Source organism: Scyliorhinus torazame, chromosome 4, assembly GCF_047496885.1.
Source record: "Scyliorhinus torazame isolate Kashiwa2021f chromosome 4, sScyTor2.1, whole genome shotgun sequence".
Classification (NCBI taxonomy): Eukaryota; Metazoa; Chordata; class Chondrichthyes; order Carcharhiniformes; family Scyliorhinidae; genus Scyliorhinus; species Scyliorhinus torazame.
In genome coordinates this window covers 48,775,367-48,797,483 of record NC_092710.1, presented here as the reverse complement: position 1 = coordinate 48,797,483, position 22,117 = coordinate 48,775,367, and the positions used below count along the sequence as shown (strand labels likewise).

The window sequence follows — 22,117 nt, the reverse complement described above, 5'->3', positions numbered from 1 at the left end:
ATGCTCCTCATTTAATGGGGACACAGGAAATGTTGACAACATTTCTGTGGTATTGACCTTCAACATTGCTTTCCCTTGATTTATGTCAAACTTGATTCAATCTTCCATATCTCCCACTTTTCACGCAACTTCCATTTTCCTCAACTACTCCATTGCATGTAACCTCGCTTCAGCTCTGAATAAGGATCACACGGATTTGAAACATTAACTTTGTGTCTGGCTCCACAGACATCCTCTAATTTTCTGAGCTTTAATCCAATCATATTTAGCTTCTCATGCAGGTTCACAACATCTGCAGTATTTTCCTTTGAATGCACGACAGGATTGACCTCAGGAAATCCAGTAGGAACATTTTGAATGTCTGTCAGCGATGTCTGTGAGCAAAGATTGAATGATTAAATTATTTACTCTGATGAAGAGTGACCCTGACTCGAAACGTTAGCTCGGTTCTCTCTTCACAGATGCTGCCAGACCCACTGAGATTTTCCATCATTTCGTGTTTTTTTTCAGATTTCACATCTGCAGTAATTTGCCTTTTTATTGGACGATATATGTTGCTGCATGCTAGCAAGAACGATTCGGGCGGGATAAAGGATGGGGCGTTTTCCATGAAGATGTGGCGTTGACAGATCTATTTACACCCTGAAAATTTGCGATTTGCATAATTTGCTTCTTTACTAGATGAGCTTACTTGCGTTCACACTCTGCCACAACAAACACCAGATGACACCCTTTATTCCCTCTCTTGAAATACAATCTGTATCTCTGTAGCTTCCCACTCATATCTCAGAGAACTAACCTTACTCGTCAATGTTTTGAAGTCCCAGTGCATTGTCCCTGCGCAACAACAGTTGCCACATCGCTAGTCATTGGGAAGATGCGAGTCCAAGTTGAAGATTTTGGGAAAGGAAACCAAAGGGAGGCTGCCGGTCTGCTTGTGACGAATGTGATATAAAATAGTTACTTTAGAGATATTAGTTAATGTAATGTAGAAATAAGCCACTTTGATTCTGGCAAGTAGAGACAAAGGATTTTAGACCGAATGGAAAAAAGCAGGAAGAGGTGTGTCTATGAGAGTGATGCTGCATTGATAGGGGCCGGAGAAAGGGATTGGAAGTGAGCCAATCAGAATAGATCAAACAAGTCAGGAGGGACATAGGATGACCTATGGGTGCCGAGTATGTGAAACGTGATGCCATTTGAATGTATCAGTACTGATCTCTTTGTGTGGGACCTTCACTTAGCTCCCGGGGCTGCAGAGAGCAACATGTTATCTGTATCACTGTGGGCTAGGTAGCTTGCAAGCTGAATAAAATAACTAATGTTATACCTGCAAATCCATCTCGACTTTTATTGAGGCCAGACTGACGGATAAAAAATTTGGGATTCAACATTTGGTGCCGAAAACCTGGATTTCTCAGGGCGATCCTGGTTTCAACTGCGAAATCAGAATTAGACTGATTATGAACAGGAGGATGGGGAACAAGGGCCCTCAATGTAGAACTGGAAAATGACTGCACATTGATTGTTCCCCTCTTCTTATCGTCTGATTAGTCTGGTCACTTGCGGTTGGCACAGAAAGACCGCCTCGACGAAATCACAGGTCAGTCTGGGGATTAGCATTTTAATTGATGGGATTTCATTTGTGAGTTCATTCGGCTGGGGTAGGCTATATTGTTGATGGGACATTTAAAACTATAAATGGTTCAACTTGATTTGTGAGTTAATTCGGCTGGGGTAGGCTATATTGTTGATGGGACATTTAAAACTATAAATGGTTCAACTTCATTTGTGAGTTAATTCGGTTGGGTTAGATTATGGGAGGTCGATGCGACATTTGAAATTGAAAATGGTTCACCTCCATGTGTGTGTGAGTTAAAAATATAGTTGATTAAGCTAAAATTGTCTCCTTGGACTGTAGTGGCGAAAAACGCAGTTCCGAGGACTAGTTGAGATTATGGGGAATTCATTGGATAGCACAAATGATCCAGGCATGCCACTGCAAATATTATGTGATAAGTATCCGGACAAAGCGAAGGATTTTAGAAAATTGTCAGCACAGGTAAGAACTAAAATGGGAGATGAATGGCCACTAGGGGGCACCAAAGACCTAGAAATGGTTAAGAAAATCCAGGGACAAATTTGGAGAAAAAATCAAAGTATGAAAGCTAAAGAATTAATTGGATTATGGAGGCAATATTGTCAAGAGGAAAGAGATAAGATTATGTTGTCTAGCTGGCAGGACAATGCCCTTAAAATGGGGATTCCAATTAGTGAACAGGGTAACCTAAAAACATTACAGATCTTGAAAAAGGAATGTGCATTTAAAAAAAGAGCAAGTAGAGACAGGAAAGACGCGATTCAAGCAAGATATGAGCTACGTAGTTCAATGGCTGGCCTTGAATTGACAGAAAAAGAAAAATTCAATAATTTGGAAAAGTCAGTAAAAGTTCCGTCTGCACCTGTAGCATGGTCTGCGCTCATTCCAGAACCACCAGAGTACAATAATATATACCCAGTCATTGCTCCCCAGATTCCAAATATGCCAGAAACTCAAGCCCTTTTGGATGATAGTGTGGGTGATAGTGTGGGTCCTGATTTACCAACTTCACGACCAGAAGAGCAAAAGGAACTCTGTCCCACAAGCCCAGTTAGCTCTAGGACAAGATCTCGGACAGCGAGAGAGGGGCTTGACCCTCACCAGAAACAATTAAGCATATCACCTAAGTCTCTCCAAACTAAGGAGAAACCACAAGATTCGGGAACAAAGGAAGCTGAAACAACTTCTTTTGAAGAGAAAGAACACCCCCTAGTGACAGCGAGAGACGTTGAAGTCTTGGAACAACCAGGGGAAATAGCTAGAGTGCCCCCTGGTGACATTCGGAGACAGTTACCGATTAGGAAGATGCGAAACCCCGACGCAGTGACTGCGGGAGCGAACCCCACGATAGACGTTTACTTCCCATGGACACCCAGTGAGATGATGGCTATTGTGGCTACAATCCCAGATAGAAAAAAATCTCCTGCTGCCTTTGTGGATTCCTTGAGAACTACCATCTCAATTTATCAAGCTGATTCAAGGGACCTCTGGGCCCTAGTCCAGCAGATTTTAACCCCAGCAGAGTACCGCAATTATCTTAACCACCTGAATTATGCTAGTCATGCCGCACTTCAGCAGGCCTATGCGTTAGACGACGATAGAAGGACACAGATCTTGAATGCGTTGAATACACATTTCAAAGGCCCATAAATCTTTCTGTTATCTTAGACCTAAAACCTAAGAAGACTGAAGAGCCAGAGGAATTTTTGGAGCGTTTTAATGAAATCTACCGGGGGCAGTCAGGCGATTTGCTGTATCAAAATGGTCAGAATTCCCCTCAATATTGTGCTATGTTAATGCATTGCCTACCACCTTCTGTGGTTACTGCTGTGAAATGTAATAACATGAATTGGACAGAGAACGACCCTTCCCAGATGGCAAGGGTAGTCAGATTTTATTGGAAGGAGGGTGTAGGCCAAGAAGGAGGCTCAGTTACAAAGCTTAAGACTGAGTATGTAATGAAAAAGGATGATTGGCGATCCCAACAAGCGGCAGAAATGGTAGTTTACCAGCAGGAGCCCCAATATAGTGACTTTGGGTGGGTGGATCAGCGAAGAGGAGGATACCAAACCCACCCAAAGGGACCCTCACCCCCTTTTTATGGCCCACCGAACAAATCAACAGCTCTACAACCGCAGCCCCCTCTGAGGGGCCATTGGTCTACTGGAAGAAGAGGACGGGGCAGAAATAGAGGGAGCAATGCATGTTTTAATTGCGGCCGTGTAGATCACTGGCAACAGGGATGCCCCTTTAAAAGACAGGCAGTAGAAGGAGATTATCCGACCCAAAGGCGAGAGTACCCACCAAGGGGAGGACAGACGAGATACACTGACTTCTCCCAGGAAAACCCTTTCCCAACACAGGATTGACGAGCTAATTTAGCCATAAGGACTCTCCAATCGGACAGGGAACCTATTATCTCTCTGCAGATAGGAGATCAACATCACTCATTTGTAATCGACACCGGGGCAGCCATGTCTTCTGTGCAATCAGCACTTAAATTACCATTATCCGACCACACGCAGCAATTGTCAGGGTTCCAAGGACAGGTGTGTGAGTATCCTATTTCTGAACCTGTGACAGTCACTTACGAGAATAAGTCTGCAGAGCATCAGTTTGTAGTGACTACTGAATTGGACTGTAACTTGTTGGCCCGAGATTTACTGTGTATCTTGCAGCTACAGCTAGAATGCGGAGATGAGGGGGTAACGGTTACATCATGGAGGATGAGACAACAGTGCTATATTTCTATCACCCCCCAGTGGTGGACGTTAGACGTTGAACAGTCACTGCATCACGTTACCCTGGCCTATGACAGAACTGGACGAAACAGGGAGTTGGAGGACAAATACCGGCCATTACTTGAGACCGAATGGCCAGTCAAGGTTACAGCCACAGTCACTGGAAAAGAAGGTACAGCCGATTTTGTTGCAATATCACCACATTTATGGCCACAGTCAGCTTCGGTAAGCCCTCATATTACACGTCAGGTCCGTGACCAGTACCATGCCAGGGATATGGGGCGAATGGTCAGGAGGGCGGTGGATCATTCAGATCCAACAGACTACGCACTTCAAGTCATGCCGGACGGCACTACCATAAAATATTTTGAGGTCCCTGAAACGATTAACACTCGACTGCAGCATCACAGGGGACATGATGTGTTGGAATATGTCAATCCACAGGTCTGGGCGGAATACCCATCACAAGTGGGAAAGACAAATGTTACACCTATTAAGGTGATGATTAAGGATCATGTAAAGCTACCTTCCATTCGACAATACCCCCTGAAATCTCAAGCTGCTCCATCAATAGATAAATTAATTCAAGAGCTGTTGAAACAGGGTATTTTGGTCCCTTGCCAATCAGAATGTAACACCCCCATACTTGCTGTGCCTAAACCAGCCAAACCAGACCAGTACCGATTAGTACAGGATTTACGTTCAATTAATGCCATCGCATAGCCATTACATGCTCTCGTCCCTAACCCTGCCCACATACTGGCTCAAATTCCAGCTCAAGCCCGGGTCTTCGCCGTAATTGACCTTCAGCACGCCTTCTTTGCCCTCCCACTTGCGACTGAAAGTCAATATTTGTTTGCCTTCACTTACAATGGACAGCAGTATACCTGGACCCGACTGCCACAGGGGTTCGTCAATTCACCTACACTCTTCTCCAGATGTCTGCAGACCCAACTCCAGGCCTTGACATTGGAGCATGGTTCCACTCTGGTGCAGTATGTAGATGACATATTGGTGGCAAGTCCTGACGAGCCCAGTAATAGGGATGATGTGATCCAATTATTGAACCACCTATCCTCGTTGGGTTATGTTGTTTCACAAGCAAAGGTCTTGGTGGCTCAGAGAAAAGTTAAGTTCTTAGGAGTTTTACTTACAGCCACAGAAAGAAGTCTCGAACCCAGTAGTATTGAACCAATATGCCAATTCCCCGCCCCTACAATAGCCAAGGAGGTTCGTCATTGGCTGGGTATGATGAATTATTGTCGGCAGTGGATACCAAACATTGCTGTCTATACAAAGCTGCTGACGCCTTACACTCGTGAAGGGGGGAATTTTACTCTCACCACCGAGGCACTCGAGGCCTTCCGTTGCCTGAAGCAGGCCTTGCTACAAGCACCGGCCCTCGGTAGGCCCCTATACGACCGACCATTCCAGATATACTGTACTGTTCTGGAAGGATGTTCAACAGCGGTACTCACCCAGCAACATGGGGACAAGCACCGGCCCGTAGCATATTACTCTTCCAAACTCGACCCAGTGGCGTTGGGCCACCCTGTTTGCACCCAGATCTTGGCAGCGATATACAATAGTTTTCAGGCTGCTGCCAACATCACTCTCCAACAGGATATTACGGTGTATAGCTCCCACTCGGTAATCGCACTATTGGGGCAACTGCAGACTCAGCATCTTACCGCAGCTCGTCAGAATAGGTATGAGATATACCTTTTGAACAATCCACGTCTGACATTTAAATACTGTACCACTATCAATCCAGCCTGTTTTCTCAGTGGTCCCCCTGTCAATGAGGACGTGCCTGGTCACGACTGTTTAGCCTTGATTCAGGAAACTACAACAATAAGGGACGATCTGAGTGATATTCCGTTAGAACAACCTGACATGATTATGTATGTTGATGGCAGTGCATTAGTAAGCCCCACTGGCCGGAGACTGTCGGGTTATGCAATCATAGATCAGGATGGTCTGATTCTAGAAGCGGCAGCTTTCCAGACCCCTTATTCAGCTCAACAAGCCGAACTTTTTGCCCTCACCCGTGCATGTATACTGGGGGGAGATCGCCGGGTAAATATCTACACTGACTCCCGATATGCTTTCGGGGTAGTTCATGACTTCAGACAACTCTGGAAGAATAGGGGATTCCTTACCTCGGCAGGCACAGAAATATCCAACCGGGGTTTAGTTAATGACCTACTGCAGGCCCTCCTTATGCCCGCGCAGATTTCAGTTATTAAATGCGCTGCCCACACGAATGGTACAACCCCAGTTGACGTTGGTAATGAACGAGCAGATTGTGCAGCGCGAACAGCCGCGCAAATTCAGCAAGTGATGGTGCCTAAGATGTTAAGTCAGACTAAACGATCTACTATAAATATGTCTGCTTCTGACAAGTCAATGCCAACCATCCAAGACGTCATAAGATTACAGGAGGACGCTCCTGAGAGTGATAAACAAATGTGGAAACGGTTAGGTTGTACATATGATTCTGTTTCCTCTTTATGGACCACGCCTGCACATCAGACTTGTATGTCTGATGTGCTGGCTTTATGGGTAATTGAATGTGTACACTTTGCAACTCATTGTGGGGCTCGAGGGACAAGTGATTTGTTGCTGGACACTTGGTGGCACCCTAAAATGCAGGGGTTGGCCCAAAGTATCAGTAATAGGTGTTTGATTTGTCAGCAATATAACACCGGAAAAGGTATCTCTTGTGGGAAGGGGCAAACCCTGTTGCCCAGTGGTCCCTTTGAGACGCTCCAAATGGAGTACATTGAGTTGGAAAGGTGTCAATGTTATAAATATGTTTTGGTCATTGTGGATGTGTTCAGCAGATGGGTCGAGGCGTATCCGACTATCGATAATAAAGCTGCTACTGTGGTTAAAGTCTTGATGAGGGAAATCATTCCCCGGTACGGTATACCAGCTCAGTTAAGTTCTGATAATGGGCCTCATTTTATTGGACAAATTAACAAGGAGTTTTGCTCACAGTTGGGCATACGCCAGCAGTTACACTGTGCTTATAGACCGCAGGCGGCCGGGTTGGTTGAGAGGCACAATCAGACCCTCAAAACTAAATTGGCTAAATTAAGAGCAGACACGGGACTGACATGGCTTAAGTTGCTCCCTGTTGCCCTCTTCCAGCTGCGGGTTACACCTACGGGACCGGCCCGGCTCTCTCCCGCCGAGATTCTTTATGGCAGGCCTCTTAGAACTCCCTGGAGCCTGCAGGTTCCCAGACTGGTTCAGTTTCATCAGATGACTGAAGAGATGACCACCTATGTTCTAGCCCTCACGCAAGTGCTCAAGTAACTCCATGGCCAGGTCCGCGCGGCTCACCAGCCATCGCCCCCAGTACCTAGCTCACTTTCAGTCCAGCCCGGTAGTTATGTCATGGTCAAAAATTGGACTAGGAAGGGGTCGGAGCCGCGATGGGACAGGCCCTTCCAAGTTCTCCTTACCACCCCCACAGCAGTTAAAGTGGAGGGGCGAAGTGCTTGGGTCCACCTACATCACTGTAAATTGAGTCCATCTCCACTACTGTAAAAGGTCAGATACTAAACTGCCTCCCTTCTCCAGTGCTATTTTACAGGTGTGGAGCATGATGGAGTGGCTACGCATCGTCTGTCTGATATTTGGCCTCACTTCGCTTGGCGTGTTATTGGCGATGGACATGGAAAAGGGGAATATTATGTATCTGTGTAGCCCCAACCAATCTACAAGGTTACATCACCTCTGCAAAGGTGATGTTCTTCGCTGCCCCCATATACGAGGACATGGTATCGACTCATGGAAGGTCATCAAAGTTAAGGAGAATGCAGGAGTCATGAAGCAGTTGCACCGGTCCCGGCGATGGGAAGGGAACATTATGTGGACATTGCCTTGTTTTTGGAATACATGTAAATTTGATTTTGGATGTGTTAAGAGTGGTGCAATAAAGGTAAAATCAGGCCGTCAGGAGAGCGTAGGAAGAGGCTATGAGAAAGTGAAAGGGACTAGAGAGAGGACGGGGCGTATGAGAAGGGAAGTACAGCTAGAACGTAGGTTACCGGGAGATACACTTAAGTTAATTAAAGGCCAAACTGGGGAAAACCCGGGTAGTATGAATCTCTTCTACCAGATTTACCACCGCTTGTATGGCCAGGGACGGGTTGTCTGCTACCCAAACCCCGCAGCGGTGTCTAGGTTATTTTCTGTTTCACCGCTTTGGGGCACTACCCAAACCGTGGCCCATTGTCAGCATTCCGAACCACTGCCCGAGCAAGTCACTCTTCCTTACGATCCGGATTCAGCACCACCGGCTATTTGCCTTCCCCTTCCTCGGGATAATTCCCATTCACAGTACGATAGGCTGCGACGGTGGAGGGCGTACATACCTAGCCACTTCACTCCCAATAGGGATTCCCGGTCGTACGAGAATTGCTTCAGCAGTGAAGGATACGGCTGTTTGCTGGTAGAGGTGGACACAAATATAACATGTCTGTTTCCCACCTGTACGGACAGGAGGTGCCATATCACCCAGGCGTCTGGCCAATGCGTTTGTTACAACACCACTTGCGTTCCATTGAACGCCGGCCTCCAGCTCCTTTGTGGCTGGGCGAATGTCTCTCATATCACTGTTGGGACTAGGGCTTTCCGCATTGCTAGGCGGCCCGAATGGGCGTTTCAAAGTTGGATAAACTGGGCTACTGGAGGGTCCTTACGCAACCGATATGCTGATTGTGCTGCTAGCCTGCACATGGAGCAAGGAGACTACTTTTTATTTAATGGTACAGCGACCAATGTTTTGTCACCCCCATTTCCCCGCCGAATTGCTATAGGGACTCTAGTCCCTACCACAGTCCCCTGCCCTTCGGCGTGGAACCTGCATAATCAGTTAGCACGCTGGGCAGTCTCTGCTGAATTTTGCGAGAACTGGAAAAAACCTCAGGATCTTGCACCCAACCGGGGCCACTCAGCCGGGTGAGGCATTCTGGGCGTATTGACACTGGGAGGTGTGGGGGGTTCCTTGGCTGTCAGTGATCGGAATTATTTTATTTGCGGCCTTACCATCTCGGGAAATGAAACCTTGGGAGCCCTCGGGGCAATAACCAAGGAGTTGTCTCAGCTACGGTTGTTTGCAATGCAGAACCGGTATGCTCTTGACTATCTTCTGGCCCGTGAGGTTGGGGTATGCGCCATAGTGCAGGGCAAGTGTATCGTGGGAGTTCAAGACTTGACCGCTAACATCACTAAATTTATGGATTGCATACGGGATCACTTGGACGGGATGCAGGATCCTGGCTCTTGGGGTAACTGGGGATTTGGAGGTTGGAAGGACTGGTTGATAAATATGGCCATGTATCGAGTGGTAGCTATCGGCTGCATCTTTGTGGGCCTGGCCATCCTTAAATGTGTGATGGGTAGAATGCGGGGTGCACTGGATCAGATCACCGCCCCAAAAAATTTAACTGTTAAAATCCATGAGGGTGAAGCAGATGAAGGGGGGCTAAGACAGGAATTGGAAATGCAGCGACAGGTCTTTTTAGATGAGGAACCGTAGCTATGGATTGGACAGTTCGGTTATCATGGAATGATAAAAGGAGGGAATGACGAATGTGATATAAAATAGTTACTTTCGAGATATTAGCTAATGTAATGTAGAAATAAGCCACTTTGATTCTGGCAAATAGAGACAAAGGATTTTAGACCGCATGGAAAAAAGCAGGAAGAGGTGTGTCTATGAGAGTGATGTTGAATTGATAGGGGTCGGAGAAAGGGATTGGAAGTGAGCCAATCAGAATAGATCAAACAAGTCAGGAGGGACATAGGATGACCTATGGGTGTCGAGTATGTGAAACTTGATGCCATTTGAATGTATCAGTACTGATCTCTTTGTCTGGGACATTCACTTAGTTCCCGGGGCTGCAGAGAGCAACATGTTATCTGTATCACTGTGGACTAGGTAGCTTGCAAGCTGAATAAAATAACTCATGTTATACCTGCAAATCCATCTCGACTTTTATTGAGGCCAGACTGACGGATAAAGAAATTTGGGATTCAACATTTGCGAGGGAAATGAGCTGGAGAGGCTGAATTGCCAGTGAAGGAAATTCAAAAGATACAATATGAGACTTTGACGTGAGCTATGAGAGAAATGTTGAAATGGGCCCTGATAGCTCAGTCGGTAGAGCATCAGACTTTTAATCTGAGGGTCCAGGATTCAAGTCCCTGTCAGGGCATTGATTTTGGTTCAAGGCGTTTGCTTCCCAATGAACGGTTGGAAATAAAAATAAAGAATGCAGGATGTTTTATGGAAAGTGGAAGAACCGTGACAACGTCGTGTTGGCCAAATTGCAACAGCCGTCCAGAATTTTGAAGAATTTTTGCTAGATTTTCAGTGAATGTAAAAACTCTCTCCTGGTCTTATCCAGCATTATACCTCTGTAGTTTTCTGGCCATGTTTAATCACTTCCCAATTCACAAAATATTTCCTGTTTGTATACTTCTTTCCTGCAGAACTGCTTTTAAATTAATAACTTTCAGAAATAACTGCAATTTTTACAGTTTCAAAAGCCCAGTGCCGATGAATATTTTAGTTTGCACTCTCAAAATCAGCACGAGAAATCAACAATACTGATGTTTAATCAAAACAATTGAAATCTGTTCTACACTTGCAAACATGCTATGCAGGTTGGTGCTGTGGTTTAGCTGGTTAAAGCGCCTGTCTTGTAAACAGGTGATCCTGAGATCAAATCTCAACAATACGTTTACACTTTCAGTTCAAAGCATATAGCCTGTGAAAAATGCTTGTCATTTAATGGTGAACACAGAAAATGTTGACAACATTTCTGTGGTGCTGACCTTCAAGATGGCTTTTCCTTGATTTATGTCAAACTTGATTCTATCTCCCACTTTTCACGCAACTTCCATTTTCCTCATCTACTCCATTGCATGTAACCTCGCTTCAGCTCTGAATAAGGATCACACGGATTTGAAACATTAACTTTGTGTCTGGCTCCACAGACATCCTCAAATTTTATGAGCTTTAATCTAATCATTTTTAGTTTCTCATGCACATTCACAACATGTGCAGTATTTTCCTTTGAATGCACGACAGGATTGACCTCAGGAAATCCAGAAGGAACATTTTGAATGTCTGTCAGCGATGTCTGTGAGCAAAGATTGAATGATTAAATGATTTACTCTGATGAAGAGTGACGCAGCCTCGAAACGTTAGCTCGGTTCTCTCTTCACAGATGCTGCCAGACACACTGAGATTTTCCATAATTTCCTGTTTTTTTTCAAATTTCATAACTGCAGTAATTTGCCTTTTTATTGGACGATATATGTTGCTGCATGTCAGCAAGAACGATTTGGGCGGCATAAAGGATGGGTTGTTTTCTCTGAAGATGTGGCGTTGACAGATCTATTTGCACCCTGAAACTTTGCGATTTGCATAATTTGCTACTTTACTAGATGAGCTTACTTGCGTTCACTCTCTGCCACATCAAACAACAGATGACATGCTTTATTACCTCTCTAAAAATACAATCCGTATCTCTGCAGCTTCCCACTGATATCTCAGCGAACTAACCGTAATCTTCAATGTCTTGAAGTCCCAGTGCATGTCCCTGGGTAACAACAGTTGTCACATCACAGGTCATTGGAAAAATGCGAGTCCAAGTTGAAGAATTTGAGAAAGAAAGCCGAAGGGAGGCTGCCGGTCTGCTTGCGAGGGAAATGAGCTGGAGAGGCTGAATGACCAATGAAGGAAATTCAAAAGATACAATATGAGACTTTGAAGTGAGCTGTGAGAAAGGTTTTGGGAATGGGCCTTGGTAGCTCAGTCGGTAGAGCATCAGACTTTTAATCTGAGGGTCCAGGGTTCAAGTCACTGTCAGGGTTTTGATTTTGGCTCAAGGCTTCCCAATGAACGGTAGGAAATGAAAGATAAAGAATGCAGGATGCTTTATGGCAAGTGGAAGAACCGTGACAACGTCGTGTTTGCCAAATTGCAACAGCCGTCCAGAATTTTCAAGAATTGTTGCTAGATTTTCAGTGAATGTAAAAACTCTCTCCTGGACTTGTCCTGCATTATATCACTATAGTTTTCTGGCCATGTTTAATCACTTACCAATTCGCAAAATATTTCCTGTTTGTATACTTCTTTCTTGCAGATCTGCTTTTAAATTAATAACTTTCAGAAATAACTGCAATCTTTACAGTTTCAAAACCCAGTGCCGATGAATATTTTAATTTGCACTCTCAAAGTCAGCAGGAGAAATCAACAATACTGATGTTTAATCAAAACAATTGAAATCTGTTCCACACTTGCGAAGCTGTCTTGGAGATTGGTGCTGTGGCTTAGATGGTTAAAGTGCCTGTCTTGTAAACAGTAGATCCTGAGTTAAATCTCAGCAGTACCTTTATGCATTCAGGTCAAAGCATGTAGTCTGTGAAGCATGTTTAATGGTGAACACAGAAAATGTTGACAACATTTCTGTGGTACTGACCTTCAAGATTGCTTTCCCTTGTTTTATGTCAAACTTGATTCAAACTTCCCTATCGCCCATTTTTCACGCAACTTCCATTTTCCTCATCTACTCCATTGCATGTAACCTCGCTTCAGCTCTGAATAAGGATCACACGGATTTGAAACATTAACTTTGTGTTTGGCTCCACAGACATCCTCAAATTTTATGAGCTTTCACCCAAGCATTTTTAGTTTCTCATGCAGATTCACAATATGTGCAGTATTTTCCTTTGAATGCACGACAGGATTGACCTCAGGAAATCCAGTAGGAACATTTTGAATGTTTGTCAGCGATGTCCGTGAGCAAAGATTGAATGATTAAATGATTTACTCTGATGAAGAGTGACCCAACTTCGAAACGTTAGCTCGGTTCTCTCTTCACAGATGCTGCCAGACCCACTGAGATTTTCCATCATTTCCTGTTTTAATTCAGATTTCACATCCTCAGTAATTTGCTTTTTTATTGGACGATATATGTTGCTGCATGTTAGCAAGAATGATTCGGGCGGGATAAATTGTTGGGCATTTTCCATGAAGATGTGGTGTTGACAGATCTATTGACACCCTGAAATTTGCGATTTGCATAATGTTAGTTTTCTAGATGAGCTTACTTGCGTTCACACTCTGCCACAACAAACAACAGATGACACCCTTTATTCCCCCTCTTAAAATACAATCTGTAGCTCTGTCGCTTCCCACTCATATCTCAGCGAACTAACCATAATCTTCAATGTCTTGAAGTCCCAGTGCATGTCCGTGGGCATCAACAGTTGCCACATCTCAAGTCATTTGTAAAATGCGAGTCCAAGTTGAGAATTTGAGAAAGGAAACCAAAGGGAGGCTGCCAGTCTGCTTGCGAGGGAAATGAGCTGGAGAGGCTGAATGACCAGTGAAGGAAATTCAAAAGATACAATATGAGACTTTGAAGTGAGCTATGAGAACATTTTTACATTGGGCCCTGGTAGCTCAGTTGGTAGCGCATCAGGCTTTTAATCTGATGGTCTAGGGTTCAGGTCCCTGTCAGGGTTTTGATTTTGGCTCAAGGCGTTTGCTTCCCAATGAACGGTTGGAAATAAAAATAAAGAATGCAGGATGCTTTATGGAAAGTGGAAGAACCGTGACAACGTCGTGTTTGCCAAATTGCAACAGCCGTCCAGAATTTTCAAGAATTTTTGCTAGATTTTCAGTTGATGTTTAAACTCTCTCCTGGTCTTTGTCCTGCATTATACCACTATAGTTTTCTGGCCATGTTTAATCACTTACCAATTCGCAAAATATTTCCTGTTTGTATGCTCCTTTCCTGCAGAACTGCTTTTAAATTAATAACTTTCAGAAATAACTGCAATCTTTACAGTTTCAAAAGCCCAGTGACAATGAATATTTTAATTTGCACTCTCAATGTCAGCAGGAGAAATCAACAATACTGATGTTTAATCAAAACAATTGAAATCTGTTCTACACTTGCAAAGCTGTCTGGCAGATTGGTGCTGTGGCTTAGATGGTTAAAGCACCTGTCTTGTAAACAGGAGATCCTGAGTTCAAATCTCAGCAGTACTGTTGTACATTCAGGTCAAAGTCTGTGAAGAATGCTTCTCATTTAATGGTGAACACAGAAAATGTTGACAACATTTCTGTGGTACTGACCTTCAAGGTTGCTTTCCCCTGTTTTACGTCAAACTTCCATATCTCCCGTTTTTCACGCAACTTCCATTATCCTCATCTACTCCATTGCATGTAACCTCGCTTCAGCTCTGAATAAGGATCACACGGATTTGAAACATTAACTTTGTGTTTGGCTCCACAGACATCCTCAAATGTTATGTGCTTTAATCCAATCATTTTTAGTTTCTCATGCACATTCACAACATGTGCAGTATTTTCCTTTGAATGCACGACAGGATTGACCTCAGGAAATCCAGTAGGAACATTTTGAATGTCTGTCAGCGATGTCTGTGAGCAAAGATTGAATGATTAAATGATTTACTCTGATGAAGAATGACCCTGCCTCGAAACGTTAGCTCGGTTCTCTCTTCACAGATGCTGCCAGACCCACTGAGATTTTCCATCATTTCCTGTTTTTTTTCAGATTTCACATCTGCAGTAATTTGCCTTTTTATTGGACGATATATGTTGCTGCATGTCAGCAAGAACGATTTGGGCGGGATAAAGGATGGGGCGTTTTCCATGAAGATGTGGCGTTGACAGATCTATTTACACCCTGAAAATTTGCGATTTACATAATTTGCTACTTTACTAGATGAGCTTACTTGCGTTCACACTCTGCCACAACAAACAACAGATGACACGCTTTATTACCTCTCTCAAAATACAACCTGTATCTCTGCAGCTTCCCACTCACATCTCAGCGAACTAAACATAATCTTCAATGTCTTGAAGTCCCAGTGCATGTCCCTGGGTAACAACAGTTGTCACATCACAAGTCACTTGTAACATGCGAGTCCAAGTTGAAGAATTTGAGAAAGAAAGCCGAAGGGAGGCTGCCGGTCTGCTTGCGAGGGAAATGAGCTGGAGAGGCTGAATGACCAGTGAAGGAAATTCAAAAGATACAATATGAGACTTTGAAGTGAGGTATGAGAACATTTTCAGAATGGGCCCTGGTAGCTCAGTCGGTAGAGCATCAGACTTTTAACCTGAATGTTCAAGTCCCTGTCAGGGCTTTGATTTTGGCTCAAGGCGTTTGCTTCCCAATGAACGGTCAGAAATAAAAATAAAGAATGCAGGATGCTTTATGGAAAGTGGAAGAACCGTGACAACGTCGTGTTTGCCAAATTGCAACAGCCGTCCAGAATTTTCAAGAATTTTTGCTAGATTTTCAGTTGATGTTTAAACTCTCTCCTGGACTTGTCCTGCATGATATCACTATAGTTTTCTGGCCATGTTTAATCACTTACCAATTCGCAAAATATTTCCTGTTTGTATACTTCTTTCTTGCAGAACTGCTTTTAAATTAATAACTTTCAGAATAACTGCAATTTTTACAGTTTCAAAAGCCCAGTGCCGATGAATATTTTAATTTGCACTCTCAAAGTCAGCAGGAGAAATCAACAATACTGATGTATAATCGAAGCAATTGAAATCTGTTCCACACTTGCAAGCCTGTCTTGCAGATTGGTGCTGTGGCTTAGATGGTTAAAGTGCCTGTCTTGTAAACAGACGATCCTAAATTCAAATCTCAGCAGTAACTTTATACATTCAGGTCAAAGCATGTCACCTGTGAAGAATCCTCCTCATTCAATGGTAAACACAGAAAATGTTGACAACATTTCTGTGGTACTGACCTTCAAGATTGCTTTTCCCTGTTTTATGTCAAACTTGATTCAAACTTCCATATCTCCCATTTTTCACGCAACTTCCATTTTCCTCATCTACTCCATTGCATGTAACCTCGCTTCAGCTCTGAATAAGGATCACACGGATTTGAAACATTAACTTTGTGTTTGGCTCCACAGACATCCTCAAATTTTATGAGCTTTCACCCAAGCATTTTTAGTTTCTCATGCAGATTCACAATATGTGCAGTATTTTCCTTTGAATGCACGACAGGATTGACCTCAGGAAATCCAGTAGGAACATTTTGAATGTTTGTCAGCGATGTCTGTGAGCAAAGATTGAATGATTAAATGATTTACTCTGATGAAGAGTGACCCAACTTCGAAACGTTAGCTCGGTTCTCTCTTCACAGATGCTGCCAGACCCACTGAGATTTTCCATCATTTCCTGTTTTAATTCAGATTTCACATCCGCAGTAATTTGCTTTTTTATTGGACGATATATGTTGCTGCATGTTAGCAAGAACGATTCGGGCGGGATAAATTGTTGGGCATTTTCCATGAAGATGTGGTGTTGACAGATCTATTGACACCCTGAAATTTGCGATTTGCATAATTTGTTAGTTTTCTAGATGAGCTTACTTGCGTTCACACTCTGCCACAACAAACAACAGATGACACCCTTTATTCCCCCTCTTAAAATACAATCTGTAGCTCTGTAGCTTCCCACTCATATCTCAGCGAACTAACCATAATCTTCAATGTCTTGAAGTCCCAGTGCATGTCCGTGGGCAACAACAGTTGCCACATCTCAAGTCATTGGTAAAATGCGAGTCCAAGTTGAAGAATTTGAGAAAGGAAACCAAAGGGAGGCTGCCGGTCTGCTTGCGAGGGAAATGAGCTGGAGAGGCTGAATGACCAGTGAAGGAAATTCAAAAGATACAATATGAGACTTTGAAGTGAGCTATGAGAACTTTTTTACATTGGGCCCTGGTAGCTCAGTTGGTAGAGTATCAGACTTTTAATCTGATGGTCCAGGGTTCAAGTCCATGTCAGAGCTTTGATTTTGGCTCAAGGCGTTTGCTTCCCAATGAACGGTCGGAAATAAAAATAAAGAATGCAGGATGCTTTATGGAAAGTGGAAGAACCGTGACAACGTCGTGTTTGCCAAATTGCAACAGCCGTCCAGAATTTTCAAGGATTTTTGCTAGATTTTCAGTTGATGTTTAAACTCTCCCCTGGTCTTGTCCTGCATTATATCACTATAGTTTTCTGGTCATGTTTAATCACTTACCAATTCGCAAAATATTTCCTGTTTGTATGCTCCTTTCCTGCAGAACTGCTTTTAAATTATTAACTTTCAGAATAACTGCAATTTTTACAGTTTCAAAAGCCCAGTGGCGATGAATATTTTAATTTGCACTCTCAAAGTCAGCAGGAGAAATCAACAATACTGATGTTTAATCAAAACAATTGAAATCTGTTCTACATTTGCAAAGTTGTCTTGCAGATTGGTGCTGTGGCTTAGATGGTTAAAGCGCCTGTCTTGTAAACAGGAGATCCTGAGTTCAAATCTCAGCAGTACCTTTATACATTCAGGTTTAAGCATGTAGCCTGTGAAGAATGCTCCTCATTTAATGGTGAACCCAGAAAACGTTGGCAAAATTTCTGTGGTACTGACCTTCAAGATTGCTTTCCCTTGATTTATGTCAAACTTGATTCAAACTTCCATATCTCCCACTTTTCACGCAACTTCCATTTTCCTCATCGACTCCATTGCATGTAACCTCGCTTCAGCTCGGAATAAGGATCACATGGATTTGAAACATTATCTTTGTGTCTGGCTCCGCAGACATCCTCAAATTTTATGAGCTTTAATCCAATCATTTTTAGTTTCTCATGCAGATTCACAACATGTGCAGTATTTTCCTTTGAATGCACGACAGGTTTGACCTCAGGAAATCCAGTAGGAACATTTTGAATGTTTGTCAGCGATGTCTGTGAGCAAAGATTGAATGATTACATCGAACATAGAACATACAACGATACAGCGCAGTACAGGCCCTTCGGCCCACGATGTTGCACCTAAACAAAAGCCATCTAACCTACACTATGCCATTATCATCCATATGTTTATCCAATAAACTTTTAAATGCCCTCAATGTTGGCGAGTTCACTACTGTAGCAGGTAGGGCATTCCACGGCCTCACTACTCTTTGCGTAAAGAACCTACCTCTGACCTCTGTCCTATATCTATTACCCCTCAGTGTAAAGCTATGTCCCCTCGTGCCAGCCATTTCCATCCGCGGGAGAAGGCTCTCACTGTCCACCCTATCTAACCCCCTGATCATTTTGTATGCCTCTATTAAGTGTCCTCTTAACCTTCTTCTCTCCAACGAAAACAACCTCAAGTCCATCAGCCTTTCCTCATAAGATTTTCCCTCCATACCAGGCAACATCCTGGTAAATCTCCTCTGCACCCGCTCCAAAGCCTCCACGTCCTTCCTATAATGCGGTGACCAGAACTGTACGCAATACTCCAAATGCGGCCGTATCAGAGTTCTGTACAGCTGCAACATGACCTCCTGACTCCGGAACTCAATCCCTCTACCAATAAAGGCCAACACTCCATAGGCCTTCTTCACAACCCTATCAACCTGGGTGGCAACTTTCAGGGATCTATGTACATGGACACCTAGATCCCTCTGCTCATCCACACTTCCAAGAACTTTACCATTAGCCAAATATTCCGCATTCCTGTTATTCCTTCCAAAGTGAATCACCTCATACTTCTCTACATTAAACTCCATTTGCCACCTCTCAGCCCAGCTCTGCAGCTTATTTAAATCCTTCTGTAACCTGCTACATCCTTCCACACTATCGACAACACCACCAACTTTAGTATCGTCTGCAAATTTACTCACCCACCCTTCTGCGCCTTCCTCTAGGTCATTGATAAAAATGACAAACAGCAACGGCCCCAGAACAGATCCTTGTGGTACTCCACTTGTAACTGAACTCCATTCTGAACATTTCCCATCAACCACCACCGTCTGTCTTCTTTCAGCTAGCCAATTTCTGATCCACATCTCTAAATCACCCTCAATCCCCAGCCTCTGTATTTTCTGCAATAGCCTACCGTGGGGAACATTATCAAACGCTTTGCTGAAATCCATATACACCACATCAACTGCTCTACCCTCGTCTACCTGTTCAGTCACCTTCTCAAAGAACTCGATAAGGTTTGTGAGGCATGACCTACCCTTCACAAAGCCATGCTGACTATCCCTGATCATATTATTCCTATCTAGATGATTATAAATCTTGTCTCTTATAATCCCCTCCAAGACTTTACCCACTACAGACGTGAGGCTCACTGGTCTATAGTTGCCGGGGTTGTCTCTGCTCCCCTTTTTGAACAAAGGGACCACATTTGCTATCCTCCAGTCCTCTGGCACTATTCCTGTAGCCAATGATGACATAAAAATCAAAGCCAAAGGTCCAGCAATCTCTTCCCTGGCCTCCCAGAGAATCCTAGGATAAATCCCATCAGGACCCGGGGACTTATCTATTTTCAGCCTGTCCAGAATTGCCAACACCTCTTCCCTACGTACCTCAATGCCATCTATTCTATTAGCCTGGGTCTCAGCATTCTCCTCCACAACATTATCTTTTTCCTGAGTGAATAAAGAACAAAGAACAAAGAAATGTACAGCACAGGAACAGGCCCTTCGGCCCTCCAAGCCCGTGCCGACCATACTGCCCGACTAAACTACAATCTTCTACACTTCCTGGGTCCGTATCCTTCTATTCCCATCCTATTCATATATTTGTCAAGATGCCCCTTAAATGTCCCTATCGTCCCTGCTTCCACTACCTCCTCCGGTAGTGAGTTCCAGGCACCCACTACCCTCTGCGTAAAAAACTTGCCTCGTACATCTACTCTAAACCTTGCCCCTCTCACCTTAAACCTATGCCCCCTAGTAATTGACCCCTCTACCCTCGGGAAAAGCCTCTGACTATCCACTCTGTCTATGCCCCTCATAATTTTGTATACCTCTATCAGGTCGCCCCTCAACCTCCTTCGTTCCAGTGAGAACAAACCGAGTTTATTCAATCGCTCCTCATAGCTTATGCCCTCCATACCAGGCAACATTCTGGTAAATCTCTTCTGCACCCTCTCTAAAGCCTCCACATCCTTCTGGTAGTGTGGCGACCAGAATTGAACACTATACTCCAAGTGTGGCCTAACTAAGGTTCTATACAGCTGCAACATGACTTGCCAATTCTTATACTCAATGCCCCGGCCAATGAAGGCAAGCATGCCGTATGCCTTCTTGACTACCTTCTCCACCTGTGTTGCCCCTTTCAATGACCTGTGGACCTGTACTCCTAGATCTCTTTGACTTACAATACTCTTGAAGGTTCTACCATTCACTGTATATTCCCTACCTGCATTAGCCCTTCCAAAATGCATTACCTCACATTTGTCCGGATTAAACTCCATCTGCCATCTCTCCGCCCAAGTCTCCAGACAATCTAAATCCTGCTGTATCCTCAGACAGTCCTCATCGCTATCCGCAATTCCACCAACCTTTGTGTCGTCTGCAAACTTACTAATCAGACCAGTTACATTTTCCTCCAAATCATTTATATATACTACAAAGAGCAAAGGTCCCAGCACTGATCCCTGTGGAACACCACTGGTCACAGCCCTCCAATTAGAAAAGCATCCCTCCATTGCTACCCTCTGCCTTCTATGGCCTAGCCAGTTCTGTATCCACCTTGCCAGTTCACCCCTGATCCCGTGTGACTTCACCTTTTGTACTAGTCTACCATGAGGGACCTTGTCAAAGGCCTTACTGAAGTCCATATAGACAACATCTACTGCCCTACCTGCATCAATCATCTTAGTGACCTCCTCGAAAAACTCTATCAAGTTAGTGAGACACGACCTCCCCTTCACAAAACCGTGCTGCCTCTCACTAATACGTCCATTTGCTTCCAAATGGGAGTAGATCCTGTCTCGAAGAATTCTCTCCAGTAATTTCCCTACCACTGAAGTAAGGCTCACCGGCCTGTAGTTCCCGGGATTATCCTTGCTACCCTTCTTAAACAGAGGAACAACATTGGCTATTCTCCAGTCCTCCGGGACATCCCCTGAAGACAGCGAGGATCCAAAGATTTCTGTCAAGGCCTCAGCAATTTCCTCTCCAGCCTCCTTCAGTATTCTGGGGTAGATCCCATCAGGCCCTGGGGACTTATCTACCTTAATATTTTTTAAGACACCCAACACCTCGTCTTTTTGGATGACAATGTGACCCAGGCTATCTACACCCCCTTCTCCAGACTCAACATCTACCAATTCCTTCTCTTTGGTGAATACTGATGCAAAGTATTCATTTAGTACCTCGCCCATTTCCTCTGGCTCCACACATAGATTCCCTTGCCTATCCTTCAGTGGGCCAACCCTTTCCCTGGCTACCCTCTTGCTTTTTATGTACGTGTAAAAAGCCTTGGGATTTTCCTTAACCCTATTTGCCAATGACTTTTCATGACCCCTTCTAGCCCTCCTGACTCCTTGCTTAAGTTCCTTCCTACTTTCCTTATATGCCACACAGGCTTTGTCTGTTCCCAGCCTTTTAGCCCTGACAAATGCCTCCTTTTTCTTTTTGACGAGGCCTACAATATCACTCGTCATCCAAGGTTCCCGAAAATTGCCGTATTTATCTTTCTTCCTCACAGGAACATGCCTGTCCTGTATTCCTTTCAACTGACACTTGAAAGCCTCCCACATGTCAGATGTTGATTTGCCCTCAAACATCCGCCCCCAATCTATGTTCTTCAGTTCCCGCCTAATATTGTTATAATTAGCCTTCCCCCAATTTAGCACATTCATCCTCGGACCACTCTTATCCTTGTCCACCAGTACTTTAAAACTTACTGAATTGTGGTCATT

The 22,117-nt window shown here is 44.0% G+C and overlaps 5 non-coding genes across 5 annotated transcripts; all 5 read left to right on the top strand.

Moving 5' to 3' along the window:
- Positions 1-10,501: 10,501 nt before the first annotated feature.
- Positions 10,502-10,574, top strand: trnak-uuu (transfer RNA lysine (anticodon UUU)). Its single transcript has one exon. It is a non-coding gene; the product is annotated as a tRNA-Lys (tRNA).
- Positions 10,575-12,167: 1,593 nt separating this feature from the next.
- On the top strand, positions 12,168-12,240 carry trnak-uuu (transfer RNA lysine (anticodon UUU)). Its single transcript has one exon. It is a non-coding gene; the product is annotated as a tRNA-Lys (tRNA).
- A 2,111-nt stretch (positions 12,241-14,351) lies between these two features.
- Positions 14,352-14,425, top strand: trnat-ugu (transfer RNA threonine (anticodon UGU)). The gene has a single exon. It is a non-coding gene; the product is annotated as a tRNA-Thr (tRNA).
- A 2,720-nt stretch (positions 14,426-17,145) lies between these two features.
- trnak-uuu (transfer RNA lysine (anticodon UUU)) lies at positions 17,146-17,218 on the top strand. Its single transcript has one exon. It is a non-coding gene; the product is annotated as a tRNA-Lys (tRNA).
- Positions 17,219-17,671: 453 nt separating this feature from the next.
- Positions 17,672-17,745, top strand: trnat-ugu (transfer RNA threonine (anticodon UGU)). Its single transcript has one exon. It is a non-coding gene; the product is annotated as a tRNA-Thr (tRNA).
- The last annotated feature ends 4,372 nt before the right edge of the window (positions 17,746-22,117 follow it).